Here is a 7632-nt window from a genome sequence, read left to right as displayed (position 1 = left end):
AAAAATCAAAAGAAAGCAAAAGTGTAAAATTTAGGTTTTAGAATGAGATCTTAGAAGAATAAATGTGATAAATATGAGAATGTAGCGTAGGCAATACTAATTAAAAGGGTATTTATAAACGATACATAAGAACCATAGGTAAAAGATTTGCAATGATATAGCATTCAACATGATAGTTAATGGTATCTTTTATTTATTTTTTTTATAAATAAGTTAGTGGTAATTTTGCAAGGAAAATGAGTGAGCACTAATTCTTACATTGATGCATTAAACAATTAGTTACCATAGAAAACTCATTACATCCACAACCTCGTGATTTTATGTTCACTACACTTGCTAAAAGATCCCAATTGAGCATAACTTACTTTCAAATATATATTTGGTCTATACATTCAAAAGAAGCAATTGAATTATATTATAGTAGACGTAAAAAATATTGTATAAATAATAATATTTATACCACCAATTTTTGATAATTTTTTAGACAACCTCTCTTCTTCTTCTTCTTCTTCTTCTTCTTCTTCTTCTTCTTCTTCTTCTTCTTGGACAAAAATAATAAAGTGAGAGTAAAAACACAATAAGAGTAATATGAAAAAAAAAAATCAATCCCAAAAGTTATTCCAAATTATTGTACAAATATTTTTTTAAAACTAACATAAATAAAAAAAAAGAGAAATAATAAATTATTTCCCCTATATATCACATCCCAAAATTTCTCTTAAGATGATTAAGATACGAAGATATGATTTGTAATCTACAAACACACAATAAAACAAACAAACAAACAAACCATCTTTTTAACAATTGTTAAGCATAAAAACTGAAAGCAGCCAAAAGAAATTATTTCAATCTATGAATAATTAAGATATATGTGAAGAGTAAATATGAGAAACAAAAATTTTAATACAAAATTGAAGAGTATAACCTCAAAGTTGTTTAGACCGAAAAATGTTGTCCAAAGACAAAAATAATTGTATTCAAAAAGCTACATGAATTAAAAATGAAAAAACTCAATTCAAGAAGATAAGAAGCGTGAGATCAGTTTCAAAAAAAAAAAAGAAGCTTGAGATCAGTTCATATATCTGTATAGATCATGCGTTATAATTTTTTTTTTTAATATACCATGCGTTGTAATCTTTCAACTTTATAACCAATTAAAAATAAATTGTTCCATTTAGTTTTGTTTTTTTGAAAACATATTTCATTTAGTTAAATTAATTACTTGTATAACGTCAAAATAAATTTTAAAGTGGCTTGTATTAATTTACTACACAAATTCTTCTTGATACTTGAGATCAATGAGTAAGGTTATATGGTTATACTTTTTTTGACTAAATACTTATTTATTCAAAGGTGCCTTATTGATTGTTGATTTTATCAAATTAAATATATAGTCCTATATTGTTTATGATCTCACTAAGGTTTGGTAAAACAATTTTGTGTTCCAAGCAAAAGTGTCCACTTAAATAATAATTATTGGTGCTGCAAGGAAAATACATATAAAGAAGAAATTAAAAACTTAAAGTTAGAATAAAAAACTATCATTGGTTTAACGTTTCTAATAATAAAAGAACAACTAAAATCAATAAATAAATACAAAAAAAATTACAATTATCGTTTGCATATACAACTATTGTTACATTGTTTGATCACCGGAACATATTGCATTTGTTCTTCCAAACTCTTAGTAGCTCTCATATATATATATATATATATATATATATATATATATATATATATATATATATATATATATATATATATATATATATATATATATATATATGTTTTTTTTTTCTCCCAATGATAGGATGAAAGCAAATCCATGCTACAATATGTTATTTATAGATTTAATTTTACAATTAAAAATAAAAAACCACTACTGCCTTTATAATATGGTCATTCAAGACCATTAAACTTGATATCATTTAGCAATCAAAACTCTCATAACATATCGTATGCGCCATATCATTCTATAAAACATTTCACAGATTATAAATTAATTTATGTCAATGGTAGGGTTAAAAACATATAATTACATATTCTTGAACGGCAGGGATGCAACAAAAGACAAAAATAAAAGTTTCTTTAATCTCCTTCTCTCTAACTCACATGGAAAAAAAAAATAGTCATCTTTACATTATTCAATAAAATAAAATAAGATGGAAAGTTAGAAAATTAAACTACAAAATGATATATCAATAAAGATATTGTTTGAAGAAAATGATATTGATCTAAAATAATAAATTATGCTTAAAAAAATCTACTTACATGAACATATACTTACATGAACATCCATTTCATATGCTTCTTGAACGGCAGGGATGCAACAAAAGACAAAAATAAAAGTTTCTTTAATCTCCTTCTCTCTAATTCTCATGGAAAAAAAATAGTCATCTTTACATTATTCAATAAAATAAAATAAGATGGAAAGTTAGAAAATTAAACTACAATATATATATATATATATATATATATATATATATATATATATATATATATATATATATGTTTTTTTTTCCAATGATGGGATGAAAGCAAATCCATGCTACAATATGTTATTTATAGATTTAATTTTACAATTAAAAATAAAAAACCATTACTGCCTTTATAATATGGTCATTCAAGACCATTAAACTTGATATCATTTAGCAATCAAAACTCTCATAACATATCTTATGCGCTATATCATTCTATAAAACATTTCACAGATTATAAATTAATTTATGTCAATAGTAGGGTTAAAAATATATACTTACATGAACATCAATTTCATATGCTTCTTGAACGGCGGGGATGCAACAAAAGACAAAAATAAAAGTTTCTTTAATCTCCTTCTCTCTTATTCACATGGAAAAAAAATAGTCATCTTTACATTATTCAATAAAACAAAAGACAAAAATAAAATTTTCTTTAATCTCCTTCTCTCTAATTCACATGGAAAAAAAATAGTCATCTTTACATTATTCAATAAAATAAAATAAGATGGAAAGTTAGAAAATTAAACTACAAAACGATATATCAATAAAGATATTGTTTGAAGAAAATGATATTGATCTAAAATAATAAATTATGCTTAAAAAAATCTATAGCAACAAAAACATCCATAGCAACAATTTATGTCAAGCTACTATAAATCCATTAAAATTACCTTTTCATATAGGAAGTATCCTTTCAATAAAATTCTCTTATTTCAAAAACCTGCTTATGTTAGTTTAAAGAAAGGTTAACCATAAAAAATTACAAAATATTAGAAGAAGATATATATGAAAAGGTATTAAAAAATAAAGGGGAAGAAACAATATACGGTTTGCATGCACCTTTGCTAACTTTTATATGCTTGGCTATAGTGATAGAGATGCATAAATTTAAATCTATTTAATAGCAGAATAGATAGTTAGGAATATGAATCAAAATTTACATAACGTAGGTAGCAATTCACCAAAAATGCAACCGATCAGTCTTAACAATCAAAATTTACATAAATTGAAAAACACCAATTAGTATACTTGACTGTTATGAATATATATGAACCACAACATACATAACGTAGGTAGCAATTCACAAAAAATGCAACCGATCAGTCTTAGCAAAAGGCCTTATCTCATGATGTATTGAATTCAAGTTAATAGTGATGAATTACATGGAGGGCAATAATTTTTTTTTTTTTTTTGTAATAAAAGCAATGTGACACATAAGCATCAACTATTGTTTAGAAAAAGGAAAAAATGAGAAGCTTTGTTAGGCTGCCACATCAGCAAAAAAAAGTTTGCTTTACAATTATTTTTGTAATAAAAGCAATGTGACACATAAGCATCAACTATTGTTTAGAAAAAGGAAAAAATGGGAAGCTTTGTTAGGCTGCCACATCAGCAAAAAAAAGTTTGCTTTACAATTATATATTGATGATGATTGATGATGATGATTGATGGGAACATTTTCTTACTATAGTGTGTGGCAACGCTTTTCTATGGGTTGGTTAGACAACAGGCAACAGTTCTGCATATTTGATCTAAAGTGTAAAATGTGGCCTAAATATACTGGCAACGCTTATTTATGCGTTGTTTGTATGGAACCGTAGCCTAAAAGCACCACCAAAACAGTAGCCTATTGATGCATTTCAGCAACGCTTTTTATAACGTGTTGTGCATTTGATCTCATATACGGCAAAAAATTCTGCAGGAAACAATTACTCACAAAAGTATTGGCTGGGAATCAAAATACTTAAGAAAATCCGCAAGAAATGTGTTTAATAAAGTACAACTGATTTTATGCAAAAACGTAAAGATTTTTTGTCCAAATCCATAGGAAAATTCGCAGGAAAACAACTAATTTCTAGTAGTGAATAAATTAAATTAAAACAATTATATATTTTTTTATAAATTAAGAGCATTTAGAAATCAAGGTAGGAATAGAGATTCCAATGATGTTGGCATCCTTAACCTTTCCTATTTTTCACGCCCCCAAAGAAACTTTAAAACTTTTTGCTATTCGTTACTTAAGTAGCGGACGGCTCTGCTACAGACATAAAAACTCTGAATTACATTGCAACGTTATATTCAATAGGAATAATTTTATTACGTTGAACAATGATTATTAATTACAAAAATAAAAACATAAAAAAACTAACCAATTACATTAGACAAAAAAATACATCAAAATTAATAAAAAAAAGAAGAAGAAAATCTTAAATTTCAAATCCACCATCTACGTCTCCTTCTAGAAATTCATGATGATGGAGGTCAGACTGCCACTTTTTGGAGATTCAATAAATCCCCCTTAGCAAATTAAATTTGGCGTAGATGAATCTGCCATCAACCTTTACCTCTCCCAGTAAAAATAACTCGGGGCGGGTGTGTCTCGGTTACTCATAACTAGGGATGACAATGAGTAGGATATGGGTAGAGATACTATAGTATTCATCCCCATGGCTGGAAAACCGTTCTTGTAGTCCATGGCAACACTTTTTAACAATCTGCTATAAGGTTTTTAGGTGTTGCCATAGAAAAAAAAATGTTGTATCCATCATTGAAAATCTTACAAATGTAGCCAAGGCACAATTATTAAAAAGTGTAAGGCTCTTTCAAATTGTATGCAAATTGCATTAAAAAGTGTAAGGCTCGTTCAAATTAGTATCTCTTGTAGTCCCCCTATTTTGATTTGTATACCCGTTTTTGTTTCTTTAAATTTAATATAAATTTTGCTATTCAGAAAAAAAGTTTTATTAAGAGACAGCCAAATTTTGTTGCTCACACCCCTTGTAAGGCGTCAAGGTCATATGTTAGTCTCATAGTTTGTAATTATAGCACAACCTGAATTATGAACACTATTTTATTATAATTGAATTATTGTATGTAGAGTCAATGAACTTTTAAAATTTGATGATTTAACAATAATTTGATATTAAAAGTTTAATTTAAGAGATTAATTTAAAATATTCATTAACAAAATGTAACATTGCTTTTCAAAAAAAAGAAACAAAAAACAAAATGTAAAAAACAAGGTTTAAAAAATTGACGCTTACCAGTTTTAGTAAATTTTAATTGGTAAATAGTGTTATACCCCCTGCAAAATAAACGAGTTTTGCATTACCCCCTGCAAATTATTTTTTTGAGATTACCCCCTGCAATGTCAAGATTCCTTGCGTTACCCCCTTGGCTCAACAAGTGGGCATATGAGATGGACGAATCTTGACGTGGCATGACACGTGGAAATTAATTTATTTTTTTATTTATTTTTAATTGCCAACTCAGTAATTACTTATTTTTTAATTAAAAAAAATGAAAAAAAAAACTTTTTTTTTAAAGAAACTTTTTTTTACGAACCTAGGTAAAAGAAAGTTGTAATTTTTTTTTGCAGGGGGTAACACAAAACTCGCGTATTTTGCAGGGGGTAACGCAAAACTCACAAAAAAAAATTACAACTTTCTTTTACCTAGGTTCGTAAAAAAAGTATCTTTAAAATAAAAAAAAATTCATTTTTTTAATTAAAAATAAATAATTACTTAGTTGGCAATTAAAAATAAATAAAAAATAAATTAATTTCCATGTGTCATGCCACGTCAAGATTCGTCCATGTCATATGCCCACTTGTTGAGCCAAGGGGGTAACGCAAGGAATCTTGACATTGCAGGGGGTAATCTCAAAAAAATAATTTGCAGGGGGTAACGCAAAACTCGTCTATTTTGCAGGGGGTATAACACTATTTACCCAATTTTAATCAGGTATCACAACTCTTCTCTATTTTTTTATCATGAAGATTCATTATTTTATAAAAAATTGTAAAGATCCTCCTTTGAACAAATTTTTTTAAGTCCATATTACATTTATCATGTAACATTTGAGCTAAAATCATCAATAATTTATAGTATGAGTATGAGAAATTTAATAGCCCTACAATGTCATAGAAAAACAACAAGTGTGTAATGTTAAAATTAAACTTGGGTTAGGATGATTGCAAACTTGTTTCCATTTCAAAGCTATACAAGTTGTGGCTTATCAAAAGTCACAACAAACAACTTGATTTGCAAAGTGAAACTATTTTTTATAATGGTAAACAGATATAATATATATATATATATATATATAAAAGAGAGAGAAAGTCAGAGTACAATACTATTCCGAGTATAAATCATGGTGACATTTCAAATTGCAAAGTGGTATTGAAGGGGTACATTCAACTCATGGTGACTTTTCAAATTGATTAATGGTTGGAATATTATTTCAAAAGTTTAATTTCAATGGCTCTATAAATACTAATTAAATAGCAATACATATAGCATTGAGATGTATCAATGTATCATAACCACTTATATACATCCTTAGGAGACAAAATAAAAGTCAGAAATAATGGAGAATAAAATGCTTTTCAGCTTGTACTACTTTCTTATTGTTTTCTTAGTTGCTCGTAAGTTTATATTTTAATTTTAATTTTAATTTATTTATTTTTGTAATGGCAAATATAATTTTTTTCAACAATAATGGGCAAATATAATTATAAATTGCAGAAGAAGCAAGGGTGCAGATTGAGGCAGCATGTGACATAATATTGCTTAGATACAAATATGCACCATGCATTGATTTCATTGACAGCCTTTATTGTCGCCGTGAATGTGTTAGGGCGAATAGACTATTAAAGGATGGTTGCTGCATAAATGGTAAATGCACGTGTTATGGTAAATGCATGTGACTAAATGGCTTGATTTTGTATCCAATAAGTAAACAAAATTAAACCATTTATAAAAAAAGGGGTCATGGTAACTAGTGCCCCCGGGCACTAGTTAAGGATACAAAAAAAGCAATTTTTGTATTGGAAATGACACTTTTTATACTTTACAAACATTGACTACACAAGTTTCAATGTAATTTTACTATAATTAGTATCCTTAACTAGTGCCCCGGGGGCACTAGTTAGCATTTTCCATAAAAAAATTCGGATTATGTTTACCGATTTTTTTTGCTTTGAAAATAAAATTTGGGTTCTGTGTATCGAATTTTTCCTGAATATGCGTTAGAAAAAAATCGATTTTTGCGTACCAAATTTTTTTGTAAGGACAAAATTGAAATTTTCGGGTTGAAAAATAATCACGGGGTGTGAAGAGAAGCTATCCTGTTTGTTTCTCTTTGTAATTTT

The 7632-nt window shown here is 27.3% G+C and overlaps 1 long non-coding RNA gene across 1 annotated transcript; it reads left to right on the top strand.

Annotated features, from left to right (window-relative positions):
• The first annotated feature begins 6626 nt into the window (after positions 1 to 6626).
• Positions 6627 to 7226, top strand: LOC123883259. Its single transcript, XR_006800141.1, has 2 exons — positions 6627 to 6906; positions 7007 to 7226. It is a non-coding gene; the product is annotated as an uncharacterized LOC123883259 (long non-coding RNA).
• Positions 7227 to 7632: the final 406 nt, after the last annotated feature.

This window comes from Trifolium pratense, linkage group LG5 (genome assembly GCF_020283565.1).
Source record: "Trifolium pratense cultivar HEN17-A07 linkage group LG5, ARS_RC_1.1, whole genome shotgun sequence".
Taxonomy (NCBI): Eukaryota; Viridiplantae; Streptophyta; class Magnoliopsida; order Fabales; family Fabaceae; genus Trifolium; species Trifolium pratense.
The sequence above is the reverse complement of the archived record's forward strand: the minus strand, read 5'-3'. Positions and strand labels throughout refer to the sequence as shown.